We start from the raw sequence: 25,514 nt of genomic DNA, 5'->3' as shown, positions 1-25,514 counted from the left end.
TATTCAGTGAGGGACAGGAAGTGATGCAAACAATGCCATATTTAAAGCACAATATTCTGTGACAGCCACCTTATCGTGTCCCAATGATCCTAGGAACTCTGTTCTCCGGGGCTTTATGCAACATGTAGGGTCACCCAAGGCAAACTGGTCCTAGGTGAGGGATGAGACAAACAGCGGTTCAACCAAACCTACTATGAAGAACAAAACTTACCTTGGATGCCGTTTTCCCTCGCCTGGACGCGGTTCACCGGGGCCCCCCACTGGAGCCAGGCCTGGAGGTGTGGCTCGATGGCGAGCGCCTGGTGGCTGGGCCTGCACTCATGGGGCTCGGTCGGGCACAGCCCTAAGAGACAGCATGGGTTCCCCATCCCATGGGCTCACCACCTGTAGGAGGGGCCAAGGAGGTCGGGTGAAGTGTGAGTTGGGTGGTGGCCGAAGGTGGGGACCTTGGCGGTCCGATCCTCGGTTACAGAAGTTGGCTCTTGGGACATGGAATGTCATCTCTCTGAAGGGGAAGGAGCCTGAGCTAATGTGCGAGGTCGAGAGGTTCCGGCTAGATATAGTCGGGCTCACCTCGATGCACAGCTTGGACTCTGTAACCAATCTCCTTGAGAGGAGAGGAGTTGCCCCCGGTGAGAGGCGCCGAACGGGTGTGGGCATACTTATTCCCTCCCGACTTGGAGCCTGTTCATTGGGGCTTACCCCAGTGGACGAGAGGGTAGCCTCCCTCCGCCTTCGGGTGGGGGGATGGGTCCTGTTGTTTGTGCGTATGCGCCGAACAGCAGTTTGGAGTACCCACCCTGTTTGGAGTCCTCGGAGGGGGTGCCAGAGGGCATACCTTCTGGGTACTCCCTCATACTGCTGTGAGACTTCAATGCTCACGTGGGCAATGACAATGAGACCTGGAAGGGCATGACTGGGAGGAATGCCCCCGATCTGAACCCAAGCGGTGTTTTGTTATTGGACTTCAGTGCTTGTCTCAAATTGTCCATAACAAACACCATGTTCATGCATTGGGGTGTTCATATGTGCATTTGGCACCAGGACACCCTAGGCCTCAGTTCGATGATCGACTTTGTGATCGTGTCGTCGGACTTGCAGCCACATGTCTTGGACACTTAGGTGAAGAGAGGGGCGGAGTTGTCAACTGATCACCACCTGTTGGTGAGTAGGCTTTGATGGTGGTGGAGGATGCCGGTCAGGCCTGGTAGGTCCAAACGTGTTGTGAGGGTCTGCTGGGAACGTCTGGCAGAGTCTTCTGTCAGAAGTAGCTTCAACTCACACCTCCAGCAGAACTTCGACCATGTCTCGAGGGAGGTGGGGGACATCGAGTACAAATGGGCCATGTTCCGTGTCTCTATTGTTGATGTGGCTGACCGGTGCTGTGGCCGTAAGGTGGTCGGTGCCTGTCGTGGCGGCAATCCCAAAACCTGTTGGTGGACACCGGCAGTGAGGGATGCCGTCAAGCTGAAGAAGGAGTCCTACCGGACCCTTTTGTCCTGTGGGACTCTGGAGGCAGCTACTAGGTACCACAGGCCAAGCAGAATGCGGCTTCGGTGGTTGCTGAGGCAAAAACCCAGGCGTGGGAGGAGTTTGGAGAGGCCATGGAGAACGACTTTCGGATGGCTTCAAGGAGATTCTGGTCCGCCATCCAGCATCTCAGGAGGGGGAAGCAGTGCAGTGTCAACACTGTATATGGTGGGGATGGTGTGCTGCTGACTCGGGACATTGTGGGTCGGTGGGGGTACTTCGAAGACCTCCTCAATCCCACTAACATGCCTTCCAATGAGGAAGCAGAGCCTGGGGACTCGGAGGTGGGCTCCCCCATCTCTGGGACAGAAGTCACCGAGGTGGTTAAAAAACTCCTTGGTGGCAGGGCCCCAGAGGTGGATGAGATACGCCCAAAGATCCTCAAGGCTCTGGATGTTGTAGGACTGTCTTGGTTGACAAATCTCTGCAACATTGCATGGACATTGGGGACAGTGCCTCTGGATTGGCAGACGGAGTGGTGGTCCCCTTCTTTAAGAAGGGGTACTGGAGGGTGTGTTCCAACTACAGAAGGATCACACTGCTCAGCCTCCCTGGAAAAGTCTATTCGTGGGGTTCTGGAGGTGGGAGGTCCGTCGGATAGTCAAACCTCAGATTCAGGAGGAACAGTGTGGTTTTCGTCCTGGTCGCGGAACAGTGGACCAGCTCTACACCCTTAGCAGGGTCCTGGAGGGTGCATGGGCGTTTGCCCAACCAGTCTACATGTGTTTTGTGGACTTGGAAAAGGCGTTCGACCATGTCCTTTCGGGGAAACCTGTGGGGGTGCTCCAGGTGTATGGGGTACCGGACCTCCTGATAAGGGCTGTTCGGTCCCTGTACAACTGGTGTCAGAGCTTAGTCAGCATTGCCGGCAGTAAGTCGAACTCGTTTCCAGTGAGAGTTAGACTCCACCAGAGCTGCCCTTTGTCACCGATTCTGTTCAGAACTTTTATGGACAGAATTTCTAGGTGCAGCCAAGGTGTTGAGGGGGTCTGGTTTGGTGGACTCAGGATTGGGTCACTGCTTTTTGCAGATGATGTTGTCCTGTTTGCTTCATCAGGCCATGATCTTCAGCTCTCTCTGGATCGGTTTGCAGCTGAGTGTGAAGCGGCTGGGATGGGAATCAGCACCTCCAAATCCAAGACCATGGTCCGCAGCCGGAAAATGGTGGAGTGCCCTCTCAGGGTTGGGAGCGAGATCCTGTCCCAAGTGGAGGAGTTCAAGTATCTTGGGGTCTTGTTCACGAGTGAGGGAAGAATGGAGCATGAGATCGACTGGCGGATTGGTGCGGCATCCGCATTGTTTCAGGCTCTGCATCGGCCTGTCGGGGTGAAAAATGAGCTGAGCCATAAGGCAATGCTCTCAATTTACCAGTCGATCTATGTTCCTACCCTCACCTATGGTCATGAGCTATGGGTAGTGATCGAGATTGCAAATACAAGCGGCTGAAATGAGTTTCCTCCTCAGGGTGTCTGGGCTTTCCCTTAAAGATAAGGTGAGAAGCTTGGTCATCTGGGAGGGGCTCAGAGTAGAGCTGCTGTTCCTCAGCATCAAGAAGAGTCAGATGAGGTGGCTTGGGCATATGATCAGGATGCCTCCTGGACGCCTCCCTGATGAGGTGTTCCAGGCATGTCCAACTAGGAGGAGGCCCCGGGGAAGACCCAGGACATGCTGGAGAGACTATGTCACCCGGCTGGCCTGGGAACACCTCGGAATTCCCCTGGAATAGCTAGAAGAAGTGGCCAGGGAGAGGGAAGTCTGGGCATCTCTGCTCAAGCTGCTGCCCCCGCGACCCATCCTGTGACGTCAATGATACAATTGAATTGGTCACATAATGCCACTTTGAGCATCACATACACAAACATAAACTAGACTTTAAAATAAATAAATGTCACTATTTTTATCATACATTTATACCTTAAAAATAATATATACACACTATATAAATACATTCACTTTAATATGAAAAACCATGAACTGAATAAAATAAAATGTCGTTAAACAATACAGTAAAACTGTTTGTAAATTGAATACGACCCCAACCTAATCATTGTTTACAAAGAGCTGCATTATTTGGATCTTGTCTGCATTTCTTCCAACAAAAGTGACAGGCCACTCATCACTGGTGCCCTATTCAGGGCATTGCTCTTGTAAACCCCAATGATGAACCTCTGAAACTTGAAGTTTGAAGCATGTGGTATTTACACTATCACTTAAAAAAAAATCTCAAAGTTATATGTAAGCTATGAATAAATAGGCTGACTTCAGAAACAGATTCATTCCCTAGAAAAACCTTCCAAAGTGAGTGGTCATTCAAGAAAATTAATAAAAAACTCATAAAAAATAAATTATGAACCATTACCTCTGCCCTTGTTGCTCAAATTAAGTTCACACACCTGACTTTCTTTCCGGTAGCCGAGCAGACAGTTTCTCAAAACCTTGAAACGCTTATTAATACATTGATTGAAGCTGCAAACAGACAGTCTATAAAAACACTAAGGTGTTGCTTCATTTCATTATTGTGCAAAATATACTGAATGCTGATTTGTGTTTCAGCTTTCCCAGAATACACTGCACATATTTTCAGAATGACAATGCTTTCAAGCTTAAGCCTTTTTTTACCGGAAATCTGTCAGTTGAAAGGTCACACCTTATCTCAGAATGAGACAAAAGTGTCTGCTGCAGCTTATGGAGAACTACTGAGTAGAGTTAACACAAGCTAGCTAGATAGATAGATAATGTGAATTGATGAGCCTTGACGCAAGACAGAGGTTTGAAGCACCCACCCGTGTACTTGACCTTGGCTGCAAAACGCAAAGTTTTCAGTACAGTACAGTACAGAAGTGAGTCCAAAACAGAATTACTCGATGGAGGAAGGAAGTTAGGTTTTATACGGAGGTTTAAGGAAGTGATGTCGTCCTCAGGGGCCAGGACAGGAAATGATGTCGACCTCAGGGGCAGGACAGGAAAGTGATGTCCTCAGAGCTAAGGTGGAAGTGACGTCTTTGTACTCAGGCAGAATTTCCTGTGTCTGGTCTGCAGGAACAAAACAAGAGGGTTGAGTGCACCCCGGCACCCCCCGGCTGGGCATGGAGTTCCCTTCTTTTGGTCCCTGTGGCTGGCTCCCGTGCGCACTTGTGTGACAATAGATAGATAGATTAGGTACTATATAATAGGATAGATAGATAGATCATTATTAGTTGTCAGAGGGAAATTTGGCTTTTTACAGAAGCTCATTAAATAAAAAAAAATAGATAATTAGATGTATAAACACACCCGATATGTTCTGAACACACACCAGAGTGACTAAAAAGAAGGAAAACATAAATAAAGAAAACTTCTAACTGGGTTGTCCAAGTCCCAGTGAAGTGAATTGCTGTTGATATAATAGCCCCTGTAGATTAATACATTTCTGCTGAATAATTTGTTGGCAGCAAGTCCTCAGTGTTAATGTGAGAGGATGGAGAGGATGTGCAGCATTATTCACAATGGCACTCAGGTTACTTTTAATTCTCTATTAATAATAAAAAAAATAAAATGCAAGTAAGGATATCTATCGATTCTAAATTGGCTGCTTTTGCGTGAGTGGATCCTGCAATGATCTGATACCCTGTACAGGTTTTTTTTTTTCTTTTTTGGTTTCGCATTGTGCCAAGTAATGCAGGGATGGATTGGCAGTAGTTCCCCGATGACTTGAACTGGATTTTGTAGGTTTGAGGTCTATTTGAAGATATTTCAATATGGTTAAAACTTTACTGGTTAATTGTATGTCTCTCTATGAGCCACTTGCAAGGACACCACTGATTTAATTGAAGTATAATTATTAACTTTCATAAATTATTCATTGGTTGTGTGGTATTGAGCACATCTTGCATCTCAATACCACAATTAAGTTACATGTTAACTAAGCATCTGGAAAGAAAATCTGTGATACACCTGATGTTTTAAAAAGAGTCATATTTTCTAACGCTTTCTTTTGGCTCACTGAGGTTTATTGTTGTTCAGGCACCAGTTTAACTGTAAGCAGGAGGCATTAGATGGAGTCTCCTTAATTGTATGTGTGAGAAGAAAATTTGGCTGTCCTACTTTCACAAAATTACAATATTCAAGTTGTTTTAGTGTAATGAAAATATTGTCTAACCATTTAATCACTGTGCTATAAAGTGTGAACAAGGGTTCAAACAGCCATGCTTGCTTCTTCTTATTTTCTATTTCCATATAAGTCAGACATTTTGTTGTTTTGGTATAAATTTCTACTTTTAATAAAAGAAAACTCTTGTTGTTGAAAATGTTGTTGAATTTTGTGTGGCAGTACCCATCACATAGTAACTTTTTGGGTTTAAAAGCAGTTGTATATGTTTTTCAGGTCAGAAGGTTAAGGAAATTAAATTAGTAGTGATTCAAGTGAGTTCAAAAGCAGTGTTGGACAAATGGAAATAAGTTGCATATTTTACTTTTATTGATCATATTGCGTGCTTTTTTGATTAGGCACGTTCAGTACTAAAGGGTAAGTTGATTCTGTTAAAGATAATACCCGATTTTTGACTATAATACCTCCAGAAAACATGTGTGATAGATAAAGGCAGTCAGTCTTTATAATTAAGTACATAATAGTAGGGTGTTGTACCGTGTTAGCATTATGGATACAATGAAAAGTCAAGCAAAATTACACCTTTTATTGGCTAACTGAACAGATTACAATATGCAACCTTTCAAGGCAGCTCAGGGCCCTTCTTCAGGCAAATGTATTACAACTTGCATGAAGAAGGGTCTGGGCTGCCTCGAAAGCTTGCATACTTTAATCTGTTCAGTTAGCCAATACAAGTTGTCATTTTGCTTGACTTCATAATTAAGTACTGTATATATAATATTTTATATATACTAGGGGCTTTGCTTGCCACTCCCCCGGGTCGGGCACTCCATTAGTGAATATAGAGGTGGTTTATAGAAGAGTATGTGGGATGTGGGAGGAAGACGGTTTGGTCCTTAGTTATTATAGATAGAAAATCAGTTACTTGAATATTTCACTACAACTGTCTATTTTAAACACCAATGAATAATAAAACATAGTAAAAAGTAAAAAAGTAGAAGTTGTGACAGATATCTGGGGACCTTGCCCCGCTGGGACGCTGGGAGAAGGGAAGGACGGGGAGAGGGGCAGTGTCTTCCCCGGAACGCAAGAGTTCAGCCTCCCTTGATTGCATGGGGGTCATGGAGCTTGGAAGCTCAACCCTGTGGGGTGATGAAGGAGCTGAACTTGCAGGCAACAATTCCGCCGCACCCGGAAGTGCTGCCGGATGTTAACTCGGGAGCACCCGGAGCACATCCGGGTGCTGTATAAAAGAGGTCAACGGGTGGCAGTGGGCAGAGCTTGCAGGAGAGGAGTGGAGATGGCAGAAGGAAAGAAGGACTGAGTATTGTGCTGATTTGTGCACTGTGTTTGTGCTGTGTGAAAAGGCAGAAATAAATGTGTGTGATTTTGGACATCGTGAGCCTTGGTGTCTGTCTGTGTCCAGATGGATCTTTCACAAAGTAAAAAGGTAAAATGTAATTAAAACAAAATAACAATTTAAATGCCTTATCATATTATGAATTACTTTATCCTCTAACTTAAATTCTATAAACGTTGCTTTTTTGCATTTCTCTTTGCATATTATTCGGGATATTTTTCTCTTTTTTGTTTATTGTATGATTCTCTTTGTTCTTGATTTTTATTATATGCAGCTCTTTTTTGTTCATTGGGCATGTTGGGCATGTGATTTGTTTCTACCAGACATAAAGACTATGGGCCCATAGAGGTTTGTTTTTCTCCAAGATTAATGCCATGATAATGTTTTCGTTTTCCACCCCTTTCACCACCAAGTCTTTGACTTTTGCCTTATTTTGAATGTTTGTAGCCCATTTTGATTGTCTTTATCTTTTGAGTTTGGTGGCCTAAACATAGCTGGTCTGTGAATCAAATTATATTATGTAGTTGCTGACAGTGAAATAAAACTCACCTTGGCAGCAATGGTATCATGACAGTCCGTAACGGCGGACATTTAGGCACACACCAACATGCACATTGAGAAAAACAACCACAGTGGGGTGCCAGTGCTTCCCAAGACTCAATTACCCATCCACCATTGGATACCAGTAAAGAACAAACCCTAAACTGAATGCTGGTCCATCCAGAAAATCTTTGTTTACTGCAGAAGAGAAAACCCTGAATAGAATGCCTAGCCAGTCTCTGCATAGACCCCCCATACTCTTTTTGAATTTAGTGTCACCAAATGACTTAAATTTGCATCTTTTGATTGTCACTGTGAGCCCAAATCCTCCATGCAGGCACAGAAAGAAAATCTCCACATAGAAATCAGCCTTGCAAGGAAACAAAATAATGTCTACGTGGTCTCACATAGCAATTTTAACCAAGAGCATGATATATTAATGTTGTGTTTGCATACAAGTTGATAAATATTTTGTATGTCATTATTTGTATCTTAGACAAAGCAATGTAATATTAGTGTTACATCATTGATAATAACAGCAATGGTCTGATGGTTTAAGAACCCCTTCCACCCTTTTAGGGTAATTTTATGACCGGATTTGGGGGGGGAAGTGCCTCTGCTGGGGGGGGAAGTGTTTCTCTGCTAAAGTCTCTCTCTCAACCCCCACAGGAAAGCCAGGCTGCCTAACTGCCAAGATTTACCTTAACATATGGTTTGGAGGGCAGGTGTAAAGGTATTCTATGTGCCATTGGTCTGAAGTATGGCTGTTTGGAACTGGCTTGTATCAAAAGCCTTTAAATATCACAATGCCCTTTTGCCTCTAGGGGTTGGACAGAAAACCTATACATTTGCTTGCTTTACCTCATCCTCCCTCTCTCTCTCTTACCAAACTGATGAAAGACCATTTCACACATCATGAATTGAAAAAGACAACACAATGAAGAGCACAGCTCGGCAGCCATATTGAGACAGGCATGCGGCCTGTTCTGAAGAAAGCTGAACACAAATGAGGACTTAACTAGAGACACTTTAAGTAACTAACAAGTCTGTGTGCCGCCTGAAACTACACATCACCATTTATTAGGTTGTATGGTTGCCAATATTCAAATGTACTTTGCATACTGTTACTATTTATGAATATTATCAATAATACATTATTTAAAGTGTAACTTAACTCCTGCTTGTCTTTTACTACACCTAATTGTCTGAGGCTATAGATGTAGAAGGGAAGGTGGGGAGAAGTTATATTGTACAATACCTTTAAACAGTGGTAAGTCTGGGAGATTTGAGTCATTCTGACAACGGCTACATATTAATAATACAAAAGCGGAAAGTACAGATTAGATCAGAAAAGCCATGAACAGATTAATAGAACAGATGCTTTGCGTTTTCTATAGAAGGAAAAAAAAAAAACATCAAATTTATTTTAATACGCCAATTTTAGTGTTAATAGAATTAACATCGTAGACTTACATTTTTCCCCATCTGGAGATGGGAACTGTCTGAAAAATAATCCACCCATTTATAAAATGACATACCCATGGGTTGCAGTTAGTTAGAAAAAGCAGTTCAGTTCTTCTCTGAAAAGAAGAGATGGAAGCAAATAATTGCAAAGTTCTGGAAGCCACTCCACCAAACAGCAGTAATGCTTCTTTATATTCAAATTTAAATGCAACTATGAACTACTTACTTGCTTATTAAATTCATTTTTCCTAAATTGAAAAAATGCAAATTGGGTCACTAAAAGCCCTGGGACCACTTAGTGATCTACAGGTTTTTAGGGGGTGAATGAAGTCTGTTTGCCTAGCATTGACTGAAATAACTTGATTATGCTCCAAAATAAATCTTTCTTTCTGAATTTGAAGTAACTGATCTCTAGAGGGCACTCACCAAGCTTCTAATTAGAAGACAGGCCCCCTACAAGGACTTCTGGGTCACCATCATTAAACCACCGTAGCAGACTCACAAATCAGACCCGGGGGCTCCTTAAATGATTTGGGAAATTCGGAGACTGCTGAGGTTTGTAGAGAGATTAAGTCTATACCCTGGGAAAAATACAGATGCGATTCAAAGAATTGTTTTTTTCCAACAAACCAATGTCAATTAAAATTGCCAGATTCTAGTGGAAATTGAATAGGGAAATGAATAAAATTGCCAAAGAGTAAGAGGCAATTGACGTGATTGACGTGAAAGGGAATTTCTCTTGCACTGCATCCTTTACATTGTTCAATCCGAAGTACATTTATGCATTTATCTACAAAAGGTAGCAAAAGCTAAGAAATATGTTTTTATTGAGCAATAAAATTCAACCACTGTAATTTACCATACAGAATATAATTAAAATATACAGTATATGCTTATACTGTATGTGGAATTCTGTTTCATCTTATATTTTTTATTTTAATGACCTTGCTTTTTATTTATTTTGTACAGAATAAGTACAATATACAGTTAAGTTCAAAAGCTTTTGATTTGTTAACAAGTTGGTAAAAGCTGGGTGTTTAAATAATGAATCGATAGCCTGTTTTCTGAAGATTTCTGAATGTATAACACAAATAAATATTCCTGCCCAAGCACAATCAAATTGCTCTTTTTTCTTTGATATTTCTTAAATTTATCTACAAAGCCATTTAACTTCTGTACCAGCCTTTCCACTGCAAAATCACAGAAATTTAGGAGCCTTCTCAAGTGCGAGCATCGGCAGGTGACATTTAACTTTCATAAGTCCACACACATTCACACTTATACCTGCAGAATTTAATGCGACCAGCCATGTGGACAACGTAAGAACAAGAAAAGTACATACAAAGACATATTTGGTTTCTAAATAAACAGAAGTCTCTTAGCACCTTGAGACATAAATCCTATTCACTACACTGCACTGTCACCCTAATTAACCATAACTACAATAATAAAATTACAAATATTAGTTATCCTTATATTATTTCGCTTGTGTCCGTCTGTGCTCGATATAAACAACGGTTTCCACAATTACTATATCCCTCTTCAACAACAGTGTTAAATCTGTGCTCCTGGCAGAAGTTTGGTATTAGGCTAATCTTTAAGTCTTCAATTCATCACAGTGACATTTCTTCAATGTGACCAATTATCAACTGTGGTATTTCACTGTTTATTCGGTGCGTACTTTTTTTACTGACTGAAAACTACATTATGACACTACCATTTTACACCTCCTGTTTCCTTCACTTCAAGGTAAGCCTCCCGCCTTTGTTACTCATCAAAACTTACACACACAACCTTTCTGAAGAGCAGCAGCAAACTGCCAGACAACAAGAAACATTATGATGAAAAAAACCACAGGGATTCCATAACACTGACAACTCAAAACAAGATATTCCCTTTACATCACAGTGTAGGAAATTCCCCGTTTGTTTAGCATATTGTATGACTATCATCAAGTCACAAGGACAAACGTTTAATTACGTTGGAGTTTATTTGCTAGGCCCCTGTTTTTACCCATGGCCAGTTGTAAACTACATTTTCCAGAGTTATATCGAAACCTGGGTTAAATGTACAGGTACTTGCGGGTTACACATGGGGGAATATTTTTGCTGACAATAACATTTTTGCAACAAATTGCATTTTCCTACAATTATTATAGATGTTGGTATACTACATTACCTGACGGCCACACTTCACACATACTGACTTACATGTGCCTTGCCTTTCCCTTCTTATCCAATGTGTTCTGTTTTCACTTTGTATTGCAAATATTCATGTTCTTGTAAGAGACTATAACATCCCATAGTAATGATATGATTATTGTAATACTGAGTCCTCTAACAAGTCACTACTTATTAAAATAGTCTTCCTTACTGTAACATGATTTTCTTCTCTCCCTCGTCACTATTTCATTAAAGCTTTTATTCTTGCGAAATTTTCGCAAGCACGATTTGCTAGTTTTGCATTAATTTTGTAACAAAAGCTGGGTCAAACAAAGGCAACAAGAATCAGTAATTAGTAAGGAATGGCTTATTGATTTTATCCCTAAAATTTATTGTAGAGCATACGTGGACAAGATGGTTACTTTTGCCAAAGGAAAAAGCCATTTAACGTCTATACTGGTATTTCCACTGCAAAATCATTGGAATTAAGAACCCTTCTCAAGTGCAACTATTGGCAAGTGGCATTTGACCTTCATAAGGCACACTTCACAAACATTCAAACCAACTCATACCTGGAGAATTTCATGTGACCAGCCGTGTGAACAAGATATGAACAAGAAAACAGCATACAAAAACATATTGGTGTTCAAATGAACTAAAGTCTGTTAGCCCCTTGAGACAGAAATCCTACTTACTACACTACACTGTCACCCTGATTAACCATAACTACAATAATAAAATTACAAATAGTTATTTTGCATTCATTTTGTAACAAAAGCTGAGTCAAACAAAGGCAACAAGCATCAGTAATTAATAAGGAATGGCTTATTGATGTTACCCCTGCAATTGCTTGCAGAACGGGGGAATAAGGCAGCACACACTGAAACCTGGTGAAAATAATGTTGCCAGTTATGTGAAAAGAATTACAACTTATAAATAGTGGAAATGAGCAGGAAGAGAAGCATCAGAAAACCAGAAAAAGAGTCGATACAGAGAATCTTTATTGTCTTTCATCTAAACCAGGGGTGAGCAATGTCAGTCCTGGAGGTCCGCAGTGGCTGCAGGTTTTGATTCAACCCAATTACTTAATAAGAAGTCAATTATTGCTGATGAAGCACTTATTACTCAAGTGACAGTTTTCTGTTTCATTTTAGTTGTCTTGCTTGTTAAGATTCCAATCCTTAATTGCTTATCTCAGCTGCAGTCACTGCTTTTAATGGCTCCTTTTTAGCAATCAGGTGTAAATTACAAAGGAACCAGTAGTTCTCCATCTAACTTGTTTCCTGTGTCTATTCATCATGAACTAGCTGGTTTAATAAAATATTTAGAAGGAAACTGAAAAGAAAAAAGTGAAGGACTAAGAATTACTCATTCATTTAAGGCTTCAAATCACTTGGTGGATATTTTGGGAAAGGAAAAAAATCTACGATACAAGAATATCCTTACATTGCCAAGTTAAAACACTAACAAGCTATGAAAGTAAATAGGATCCATTATTGACAAGGATTGGTTTCTAATTAAGTAAATGGGTTAGAATAAAAACCTGTAGTTACTGCTGCCCTCAAGGACCAAACTAATTTGCTAAACCCAAAAAACAGAGAATTTAGGAGAAGACAACTTTTGGCAAAACGTTCCCAGGTATTTCTTGAAACTGAGGCTCAATATGTCACCTGAATAGTTGGATAGCCTTGAGCTACATACTCAGTGATAGAGGTCACCAAGATCTAAACAAGACCACAACAAATAAGCCTTGAAAGAAATAACGCATCCAGCATAATGGTACACACTGTGATATCACCGCTGGGCGTGAGTGACAAACACATCTTCACCTAGCGCTAAAATCACCTGCAACTTGCCAGCATACATTCTAAATCTTGAACCTTCAATGTCAGCTGATACAGAGCATTCTTACTGAGTACTGTTGAAGAAAACATGGCATGTGAAGTCCATCTGCTTTTAAACTTTTAAAATGTTGCTGCATTTATCTGGTCATGGGATGTGCATGTTTTGAATAATGCAACTTACCAAAAATGAATACCATGTTTAGTGTGAGAGTCAGCCCAATGCTAATACTTGGTATCAATGTGTCATTAATTGACAGTTATTGTGAAGATACTAAGACAGAAACATCAAAATAGCAGGGAGTCCATCCAGTAGTCCATTCTCTAACTCTCTTCATTTAATTCAGGCTTACTGGTATTGGTTCCTTTTGTGCCAGCTCTGGGCAAAGGGCAGCAAGAATCTTTACAGGGTGTCACGCAGGGAGTGGCGGGGTACTAACCTTTCTCCTTTGCTTTCTTACAGAAAAAAAAGACACTCCGCCACCATAAGCCTCATTTGCCCTCAGCACGTTACTTCCGCCCTTCCTCCGCCATTGTTCCTGACGTCATCAATCCCATTTTCCCTCACGGTTCCTTCCCAGCATTCCTCCACTTCCGGCTCCTCCTACATAAAATGGCCGCCGACACCATCTTCGGCGTCGCACATATGAACCTGTTTGTGTTTATATTTTGACCTGGTTTTTTTTGACTGAATTATGGATTTTTTCTGCAATATACGGGGCCGGAAACCCCAAACCTTTATGCTGCTTGTTGTTGCATCTTTTACAAGGGGTACCAGTCCATTTCAAGGCACGTGTGCTCCAACACTCACTCACTAATTAAACTAATCAACATATCTTTGGGAAATTGGAGCAAAAGTACATAGAGGAAAAGCTATGTGGACAACATGCAAACTCCACACAGGCAGTGACCAGGATTCAAGTCTGGCCTCCCGGAAATGTGAAGCAACAGCTATAACGTCTACACTAATCCATATCTTAGACTGAAAAGAAAAATATAAACCTGTGTCTTTGACTCTGCAACTATATAAAGTCTCCATCTTCACCCTGATTTTGGAAGGCCATATGATGCACAACTAACTTTTGCAATATACAAGTAAGTGTAATTAAATGGGAGCAATTCCAGGTTATAATATGCAGCAAGATGTCTCCATGTTGTCTCCATCTGAATGAACTTTGCTTCAAGACACTCATCGTTTCAGCCACCTAATCAAGGACTGGCTGAAAATGATTTTATTTCAGATGCATTCTGATTGCTGTTATAACCATCCAACAGAGCTGCATTAAAGTAGGTGAAGAGAAAAAAGCTTATTATACCACTTGAGAGATTTTTTGCTATAAGAATTCTCCAAACTAATCTGCATGTCACCTTTATTCACTTTTTATTATTTAATTCCCACACACATTCAAGTATAACTGCTTTATATGCTCTGCATGGTGAACAGAAGAGACAAATTAAAGTTGCTTTTTGTAATTTTATTTCATTTCAATAATACAATACATTTTATTTTTATATAGCCCAAAATCACACAAGAAGTGCCGCAATGGGCTTTAACAGGCCCTGCCTCTTGACAGCCCCCCAGCCTTGACTCTCTAAGAAGACAAGGAAAAACTCCCAATAAAAACCTTGTAGGGAAAAATGGAAGAAACCTCGGGAAAGGCAGTTCATAGAGAGACCCCTTTGCAGGTAGGTTGGGCATGCAGTGGGTGTCAAAAGAAGGGGGTCAATACAATACAATACAATACACAAAACAGAACAAATCCTCAATACAGTATAAAAATTAAAATTTTAGAAGCATGGAGCAGAATTTAACAGTAGATGATATCATATAATAAGATTTGGATATTTCTAGAGTCCTGGAGACCTCATCCATTAAGCTGCCTCCCTCATTGACCATTCCATGGCTGAAACAGTGCTGGGTCAGCCAATCCGATGAAAGGACCCCTCTTTCCTATGATTCCTGCGATCTTCCATCAGGGATGACTTTACCATAGGCAGGCAAAACAACTTGGCAGGTGGGCCCTGGCACCAAGTGCCACATTTGAGTACCAAGAAGAGAAACAGAATAGGTTAAGGTTAGTATCCAATTATAACTATCATGTTACTTATGTTTTAGTACTAATGACTAACAACAGAGATGCAGTCTGTACAGTTAAACAGCAGCTCTAGTCAGGATATGCTAAACTGAAGTAGTGAGTCTTCAGCAAGGATTTAAAAACTGAGACCGAAGGGACATCTCTTATTGTAGCAGGTAGACCATTCCACAGTTTAGGGTCCCATGTAACTAATCTGCCTGTTAACATATACTATAAATATAGAGGACAGGTGGGAAATGGATTCCTTACCCGGCCAGGATGCCATAACAGAAGGATGGAAAAAGAGGGGGCAATACCCAACCAGGACACTTATTTCTGTACTGATCGGGATGCCCAAAGACAGCAGAAACTGACAGGGGAGCAGTTCATCCCTCATAATTCTGGCAGTATCCCTCTTATGGAGTCTCAGTTTGGACACCCTCAGGGCTGCATGGGAATTGGAGTCCAGAAGTGCAGCCTTGTAGGGATCCCTGAGGAAAAATAGAGGGAGCTGCCAGTGGAGGAACTCCCTGGTTTAGATATTACCCAGAAATACTTCCAACGGGCCACATTACGCCACCGGACTTGCTCCCGTGTTCTCTTTAAAAGAAGCCTCAGCAGAGGAGGAGAAGGGAGAGGAATTGTGAAGTATTGAATATTTGTTGTATACTTATGTCTTCTTACTGGGGAAGGAGTGAGATAAAGTGCCTGGAAGGAGAATGAAAAATTATTATTTTATTCTATTGATGTATGTACTGGTACTGTTGTCTAGGGCTCTCTGGCACCCTCATGTGGTCACATACATACAGTATATATACAGTATTTACCAGTGGCATACACTTAAGTTTTCTGGAACTTTCATGAGGCATTTAGAAAAACATGAACCATCAATTATATATTTTACCAGTATGAAGGGGGTACACTTTATCCTAATTCAGCAAAGTAGAAAAATGGCAGAAGCTCCCAGTTATAGTTTATAGATACAATTTAGTACCAGTATATAAATACTGAAAAGTTCAAAATTCTCGGAAATGACACACAATCTAATATTTTAATGTTTAAATTCATCCTTCCATTCCTGTATCCTCTTTGTCCAAATGAAGTTAAAGCAAGCTGGAACCTATTCTGGTAGCACTTAGTGCAAGGCAGGATCCAACAATAGATGTGGTGTCAGTTCATCAGAGCATATTCATGTACACATCCACACCAATTCATTTTGGTGAAAATTAGATTATCTAATTCCATATTTGGAATATGGAAGACCGGTTCAAGGTGCCACTTAATGCCTGCATTTGTAACTATATTCAAGTGTTAATTTATATAAGTTCAGAAAGTATTCAGGCCCTTTCACTTTATTGTGTTGTAGATTTAATTTCAGAAAGATAAATTTGCCATTTTTGCTCATCAGTTTACACTCAACAACCCATAATGACAAAGTGTAAACATGTTTTCAGAAAGATTTTCAAATGTATTAAAGATCAAAAACTGAAGCAGTTAGGAATATGGCGGCACACACAGACGCTGCGGCTTTGTGCTCCCCGAATAGGTGCTCTTTTCTGCTATTATTGTTCTTAATATTGACTTTCATCATTTTACACACGGAAACAAGTATCCACTACAGTCATCAAAAGCTTCTACAGAACGGCTCTAATAGCAAAGATAATTATTATAACACAAGCAATACCACAGGAGATTCTCAGATCACTGGAACTTACGTTGACTCCTACACTTGGAAGACAGCGACGCAGAAAAAAAGCAGGATTACTAGCTAGGCTAAAGGCTGCTCTGCATAAAACCCCTCTTCCTAGCGTTCTTGCGAATACTAGATCACTCACAAATAAAATAGATGAGCTCCAACTGGATATTTCCGCACATAAAACTACAAGCGACTGTTGCCTTTTGATTTTTTCGGAGACGTGGCTGAATCCCACCATACCGGACACAGCAGTTGAACTTGCAGGTTGCACGCTCCATCGAGCAGGTTGAATCCCCGATTCCGGTAAGAAAACAGGTGGAGGACTGTGTGTCTATACTAGTAATGCTTGGTGCACTAATATAACTACAATCAACAAGTTTTGTTGTCCGGACGTGGAATATTTGATGCAAAGATGAGGACTGTTTTACCTACCGAGAGAACATACCGTCGTTATTGTTACAGTAGTATACATACCTCCTCAGGCTAATGTTAAGTCAGCGCTTGAAAAATTGTTTGACGTTATCAGTAAACAACAGGACTCGCACCCTGATACAGTTTTTATCATTGCTGGGGATTTTAATCAAGCGAATCTTAACGATGTATTCCCACGATTTTATCAGCATGTACATTGTAAAACCAAAGGGGAAAACACCTTAGACCACGTATATACAAATATAAAAGACGCCTATAAGGTCATTCCATGCCCCCACCTTAGCAAGTCTGATCATCTCACTTTGTTTCTTGTTCCAGCTCACAAAGCCCTTATCAACAGTACTAATCCAATTAGCAAGACTGTTAAAGTTTGGCCTGAAGCTGCCATTTGCCAACTCTAGAACTGCTTTGAACAAACAGATTGGGATATATTTTTTCATCAGAGACATATACTTCATCTGTGCTGTCATATATTAATTACTGTTTGGACAATGTCACTGTCAACAAAAGGATTATGGTCTACCCAAATGAGAAACCATGGATGAAAAGTGAAGTCAAACAGCTGCTCAGGGAAAGGGACAAAGCCTTTAAATGAGGAGACACCTCAGCCTATAGAGCTGCCAGAGCTAACCTCAAGAAGGGCATCAAGTCTGCTAAACTAATGTACAAACAACGGATTGAGGAGGACTTTGACAGTAACTCATACTCACAGTGGATGTGGAAAGACATCCGATTAATCACAGATTACAAAAAGAAAAATGACGTACAATACACACTGGCCAATAAAAATGCCAACCTAGCAGGGGAACTAAACAGTTTCTTTGCACGGTTTGACAAGGACAATAACCAGCCTCCAGTCAGCTTCGAGCTGACCGGAGACTCACAGCCTGTGGTCGTACACATACATGATGTGTGGCGGGCACTTGAAAACATCAATACATCAATACAAGGAAAGCAGCAGGTCCTGATAATGTGCAAGGACGTGTGTTCCAGGCCAACCTCTCTCTCTCCTCAGGTGTAGTCCCCTTGTGCCTGAAATTCACAACCATTGTACCTGTTCCAAAAAAAAATGAGGATAACCTGTCTTAATGACTGTCGACCAGTTGCTCTCACTCCTGTCATCGCAAAGTGCTTTGAATGACTGGTAATCATCCACATCAAAGCCTCCATCCCAGCTGATCTAGACCAACACCAGTTTGCCTGTTGGTCAAACAGATCAACTATGTGGGTCTACATGCTGCCCTCTCGCACCTGGAAAAGCCCAACACCTATGTTAGGATGCACTTCATTGACTACAGCTCTGCATTTAATATTATCACACCTAACCAGCTGATCAAAAAACTCTATGCACTAGGACTTGCGCTGTCCATATGGAACTGGTTACTGGATTTTCTCACCAACCGCCCCCAGTCTGTCGGGATGAGCAAACACACATCCTCCATCCTTACCCTGAGCACTGGTGTGCCGCAAGGATGTGTACTAAGTCACCTTCTCTATGCACTCTTCACCCATGACTGCCAACCCATCCACTAATCAAACATTATTGTTAAATTTGCCGATGATATGACTGTCATTGTGCTTGTAACAGACAACAGTGAAGCTGCAAATAGGGAAGAGGTTCAGAATTTGGCAGCATGGTGCAACACCAACAACCTGGTCTTAAATACCAAAAAGACCAAAGACGTTATTCTGGACTTTAAAAAGACCAATCACAGTCCAATAACAATCAATGCAGATGCTGTGGAGAGAGTTTCCAGCTTTAAGTTTCTAGGAGTCATCATCTCAGAGGACCTGTCCTGGGCTGACAACAACTTGGCTATAATAGGCAAAGCACAACAACGCCTTTATTTTCTCAGGAAGCTAAGGAGAGCTGACCTCCCCTAGAAGCTGCTGGTTAATTTCTATAGATGCACTATAGAGAGCATCTTAACTAACTGCATGATGGCCTGCAGGTACAACAGCTGCACCAAGGCTGCTAAAGAAGCCCTGCAGCGGGTCATAAAAAGAGCAGAGGCCATTATTGGGACTGAACTGCCATTACTCAAACTCTTGTATAAGACTCGCTGTGTGAGAAGGGCCAAAAACATTCTCAAGGACAAAACTCATCCTGGAAATTCTTTCTTTGAGCTCCTCCTGTCAGGCAGACGCTTTAGGTCAATCCGTGTAAGCACAAACAGACTAAAAAATAGCTTTTTCCCATTTGCCATAAACTTTCTGAATTCTGAATCTCCTCAATCTGCGGTCATTTTTAATTGAACATGTGCAATAAGCTATATTGGTAATGTACAACATACTAGTGTAACACAATATAGAATATGTAATGTACTATTCATTAACACGTGCAATAACAATTTATACTTCATACGACATATTTGGAATTATTTGATTTTTCTTTAAATGCACCTTGGAGCTGTCACAAAAAGTAATTTCGTTTTGTTACACAATGACAATAAAGTGCTTGAACTTGAAATTGATGAAGACCATCTCTCTCGAAAATTCCAGACCGTTTCCAAAAATAATCCCAGTTGTTCACAAAGGCTATGTTTTATTTGCACACCAGGGGCCTCATGCATAACGCCGGCATAAAATTTACACTAAAACATGTTGTATGGACAAAAGTAAAAATGTGCGTATGCACAAAAAAATTCAGAAGCAGAAAACCGTGCATAAGCCAACTTCCACGCACTTCTGCTACATAAATCCCAGTAAGCGCGACATGTAACACGTGCACGCGCCTGCCACTCCTTCCAGACTCCTCCCAGAATGATGCCTCTTTGAATATGCAAATTAATACAACTATTCCCTTAAGTTCCATGTTCTATGAAAAGACATTGGCAAAAGCACAGGGAAAAAAGAAAAATATCAGCGAATGCCAAGTGGAAAAGTCCTATTTGATGGTTTAAGCAGTTGTACAAACAGCAAAATTAAGTTCATTGAAAGTTCAAGTTCAGAAAGTTGCACAGTGCCCATGATAAAAAAGAAGTCGTCAGATCTCAGGGTCACCGTGAAAAGGCGAGTCGTAGCCCACCATCTGATATGGAAGCTTATTAGGGTACAGAGAAAAGAAAAAAAAAGGGACACAGTGGGAAAAAAGTCAATTTTAATCACAAAATTTCCACTTTAATCATGTAGTTTATTTTGTCATTAAAGTACTTTAGAACACCATACACTTAATCTTAAAATCTTTTCATTTACTAGTTTCTCAAATCCTATCCTAACTAAAGTAGCACGTTAAATGCTTTGTTTTGTATGTGATCTTCTATGTGCTCTATGTGTGTGAATTACTACTTGCTTCTTAAACGGGCTTTCTCTTACGCCAACAGGACACCAAATACATTACATTCATGACGTTACAGCTCTCTGAAGAATTTAAATACTAAGATGTATACTTGATATTTTCATGACGAAATTAATTAAAGCATGTATTAAACATGGGAACACGGTGGTGCAACGGTAGTAATGAGTTGGTGCCCCATCCAGAGATTGTTCCTGCCTCCTGCAAGATGCTTGCTGTGCCATGCGTGACCCTCGATGAAGTAATTTATTGCAGCAGTACTGTATCTTTCAAACATACTAACCCCCCACACACACACAATCAGCTCTGTAATAGATGTCAAGCGATCTGTAAGCTTAGAATGCAGATTCTTCAAAACTTTTAAGGAATATTGGAATATCTTCGTAGTACATGTTTAATTATTCCATCCATCTATCTGTACAGGGTTGCGCCAGTCCCAGGAAGCATACATTGCAAAGCAGGAACAATCCTTGAATGGGGTGCCAGTTAGTTGCTACCGCTGTTCACTGTGTCCACACTTTTAATAACAGTATACACAGTTTAAATGAAGCTCAAATTTTATCTGTATAAGTAATATATATACTTTACTGCATTTCATCTGAAAATTTTTTGCCTGGAAATATATAAATACGTGCTATCTTCTATTGAACTGAATTCAGTCAGTCAGTCAGTCAGTCATTATCCAACCCGGGGTCTGCTGGAGCCAGTCCCAGCCAACACAGGGCACAAGGCAGGAACAAATCTCGGGCAGGGCGCCAGCCCACGGCAGGGCACACACACCCACACACCAAGTACACACTTGGGACAATTTAGGATTACCAATGCACCTAACCTGCATGTCTTTGGACTGTGGGAGGAAACCAGAGCACCCGGAGGAAACCCACGCAGTCATGGGGAGAACATGCAAACTCCACACATGGAGGACCTGGGAAGCGAACCCAGGTCTCCTTACTGTGAGGCAGCAGCGCTACTACTGCGTCACCATGCTGCCCTTGAACTTAATTGAATTCCTTTATTGTTATTGTATGGTACAATGAGATTCAATATGCAAATTTCATTGAGAGTAACAATACTAAAACAGCTATAGAATTTGGAATAGTTTAGACATTCTGTGCACCATTATGTGGTTACAGGTTGATTACAATCAGATGCCTCAAACTAAAAAATGATATGTAGTTAATGTCCATGTATTTGATAAAGCCGTGTCAGGGATGTGAATCTCAAAAATAAAGGGAAGCCACCCAGGAACAGTAGCACCGCTTTGACGCTAGGTGCCACCAGTTTGCAAAACCGGATGTGTGTGACTTTACGCTAAACCCTAAGTTTACTTTTTATACATTGCGATTTGAGTGTGGAAACGGGCATACGTAACTTTTTTGTGTGTATACACCGTTTATACATGAGGCCCCAGGTCTCCAACCAGTAGTGAAGGGAACACAATCTGCTATAAATCACATCCCCTCTATATGATCTTGGTAAGGGTCCAGACACAATTAAATTCTGATATTTGCTTTTAGCTTTGGTGCATAAAGATATGAAGCACCCCTTTAATACCACAGATTGCAGTAAACAGATATTTTCTCTATGTTCTTTCCATCCATCCATCCATTTTCCAACCCGCTGAATCCGAATACAGGGTCACGGGCCAAATACTAATTTAAATTAACATTTTCTAGTGATAAAGTTAACACTGGTGATTCTGCTGTGTAGGTTCTTAATGAACTGCTATTTTAATCAAAGGAGATGTGTATTAAAATGCATGTATGCAGTATAGGCTCATTTTGTTTGAAGAAAAAAGAAATGAAAGCCTAAACTATAAGGTGGGCCTAGTCACCTGGGCCCAATACAGGTGCCGCACCGGTTGTGTATTAAATTAGTGAGATGGAAAGAGGTAAGCCAATTATCTGACATTCTGAATTTCCCAAACTAATACCAATAAATTTTGTATGTGGTAATATTTGAAAGCATTGTCTATACTGAAAAAAATTGAGTTTTACCAATAATAGGTAGAAATGAAGTACTGGATGGAAGGTTGTTGAGCTACATTTGGAGCTCAAATTTACATTTAAGAGACTATGGCAACACATTAAAAAAAAGTTTTATTTTTTATCTCAAAAGAAGTTCATTTTTAAAATCCCAGTACTGCTTTGTTTTAAAATTTGCAATCTCATTTCTATAATTTTAATTTGGAACACTGGGCATAATTAAAACCATGAATTTCAGTAGAGGTATTAGTATTAGAACTAAGCCTTTCAATTGTTCAGAAAAGGTAGCCTAACATAAAACATATTACGCATTCTGGCAGATCAGTTCAAATCCAGTAATAAATATTCATGATGATTTTGTGCTTATTTACATTTATTGTACTTGAATCCACTCTGCTCAATGTACTGGTCTGACAGGCTGATAAAAGTTAACAGATGCTGTATCTTAAACAGCTTCTTATTACAAAAGCAAATTTCTGAATCTCTGAAAAGGTATCATTTACAGGTAAAACACAACAAAATTGTTATTTATCACTAACTAAGATGCAGATGTGCACAAATTTGCTGGTACCCCTCCACAAAAAAATAAGAACCTATAACTGTCTCTGAAATAACTTGAAATTGACAAAAGTAATTGGTACCCATCATTGCTTATTCCATATTTAAGAAAAATCAGACTTTGCTTTAGAGTTTTCTTTCAACAGAATTTTTCAAATAATTACAAAAGAGAACATGGAAAGGACAAAAATGATGGGAACCTTTAACTTAATACTTTGTTGCACAACCTTTGAAGGCAATCACTGCAAAAAAGCAATTCCTGGATCTCTTAATAGGATTTCTACACCTGTCCACCGGTATTTTGGCCCACTCTTCCTGAGCAAACTGCTCCAGCTGGGTCAGGTTTGAAGGGGGCTTTGTCCAAACTGCATGTTTCAGTTCTTTCCATAGATGTTCAATATGATCCCGGTCAGGGCTCCTAGCAGGCCACTTTGGAATAGTCCAATGTTTTCTTTTAAGATGTGTATTTTGCGTCATTATCTTGGTGGAGGATCCTTGGCCTGTGACTAAGACAGAGCTTTCTGACACTGGGCAGTACATTTTGCTTCAGAATGTCTTGAGATTCCATTGTTCCCTGCACAGACTCAATGCGTTCCATGCCAGACTCAGCAAAACAGCTTCAAAACAAAACCTAGCCTCCTCCATGTTTCACAGTAGGTATGGTGTTTTCTTTTAATTTTATCATCTGTGGAGACATAGCTGATATGACTTGCAAAAAAACTCTCATCTGTCCAAAGGATATTTTCCCAGAAGCATTGTGGCTTGTCAATATGCATTTAGCACATTCCAGTCTGGCTTTTCTATGTTTTTCTTTAAATCCTGGTTCATCTTCCATTGAGTCCACTGTGACTCAAAAACTGATGGATGGTGTGATCAGACACTGATTGACCTTGACCTTCAAGTTCAGCTTCTATCTCTTTGGAAATTGTCATTGGCTTTTTGTCTACCATTTTCATTATCCTTCCGCCCATTCTAGGGTCAATTTTCCTCTTGCAGCCGCATCTAGCATGGTTAGCTACAATCCCATGGACCTTAAATTTCTTAATAATATTTGCAGCCGCTGTCACAGGAACATCAAACTGCTTGGAGATGGTCTTCTAGCCTTTGCCTTTAGCATACTTAACATACTTATCTATCATTTTGTTTCTGATATCTGGATGATACCAAACTGCAGAATGACGACTTTTCTCCATTTAAATAAGTTGAATGACTGATTGCATGATTGGAGAAATGTGTGATACTAATTAAACAAATCTGCTAGTTTAAAAAAATCAATTGAATCCAGCTATCTGGAGGTGCCAACAAACGTATTCAGGCCATTTTAAAATATCTAAGTAGAATTAGTAATACTTGATCTCTTTTCACACTTGCTTTGCTTTCTTGAAGACATATCAAAGACATGCTGGTATACATGAGGCTATTGATTTTCATTTAAAAACTTTTCAGGAAACATCCAGAGTTGTAAGGGTACCAACCCATTTATCCATTGTGGCGGAAATGCCATCATAAAGAAAGGAACTGGGGAGGAGATGTTCATAGGGCACTGCCACCACCCGAGCGATAGATGGCAGTCCCCCTAGGTTCCAGTGGTACCTCAGATTTCTGCAGGGCTCCTTGGGCGTTGGAGTTTGGCATAGCCCGGTTGGGTTCCATGGCCGCCCGCCAGAGGGAGCTGCAGTGCCCTACTTTGGGCTTCTACCACACCTGGAAGTACTTCCAGATAATGATGATGGACCACCTGAAGTGCTTCTTCCAGGTGCAGCATAAAAAGGACCACCTCATTTCACTCAAGGAGCCAGAGTCATGAGGAAGAGGAACAAAGCTTGTCAGAGGAGGGATGGAGGCAGATAAGCAAAGACAGAGAGAGTGATTGAGAGAAGGAAAAGAAGGAAAGTGCTGTTTATTGTACTGTGCTTGGTTTTGGTGGGAGACAGTTGAAAATAAAACGTGTGTTGCAAAGACTTGTGCCTGTGTCTGTTGTGTGGGGTGTTTGGGGAGCTGAAGAGACCCTCGGTGGCCACACCATGTCTGTAAGATTATAAATTGAGCTGTGTTAGTTTTCAGATGCAAACCTGGAGATTTCTGGTTTCTTTAGGATACTATAACATACTCTGCTATAATATCACAGTATGATGTTATAGTTTCCTTATCTTGGTAATAGCTGAACAAAAAAATAATATTTTTCATAACATAGTCTGGCAATGTCATACATCCTTCAACACCAAACTGAATTCAAACACTTGGATACTTAAAGGAATTGTTGTTTGAAAAGGCTAGATTCTCAGGATAGAATGCAGAACACAGTCACACTGTGAAAGCCTTACAGGTAAATGCCTATCTGCCTGAAATGGGACTTCTTAAATCAGCTTCTGGGATGGTGTGTACACACAGGGGCAGCTAGTGTGCAGCTGGATCAAGTTCTCAGTTCTTGTTCTCTTTCAGTTTCTGGACAGTTTGCTACATAGGCAGCAATGGTCCCTAACCCTAAA

This window comes from Polypterus senegalus, chromosome 7, assembly GCF_016835505.1.
Source record: "Polypterus senegalus isolate Bchr_013 chromosome 7, ASM1683550v1, whole genome shotgun sequence".
Taxonomy (NCBI): Eukaryota; Metazoa; Chordata; class Cladistia; order Polypteriformes; family Polypteridae; genus Polypterus; species Polypterus senegalus.
Note: the sequence above shows the minus strand (reverse complement) of the source record.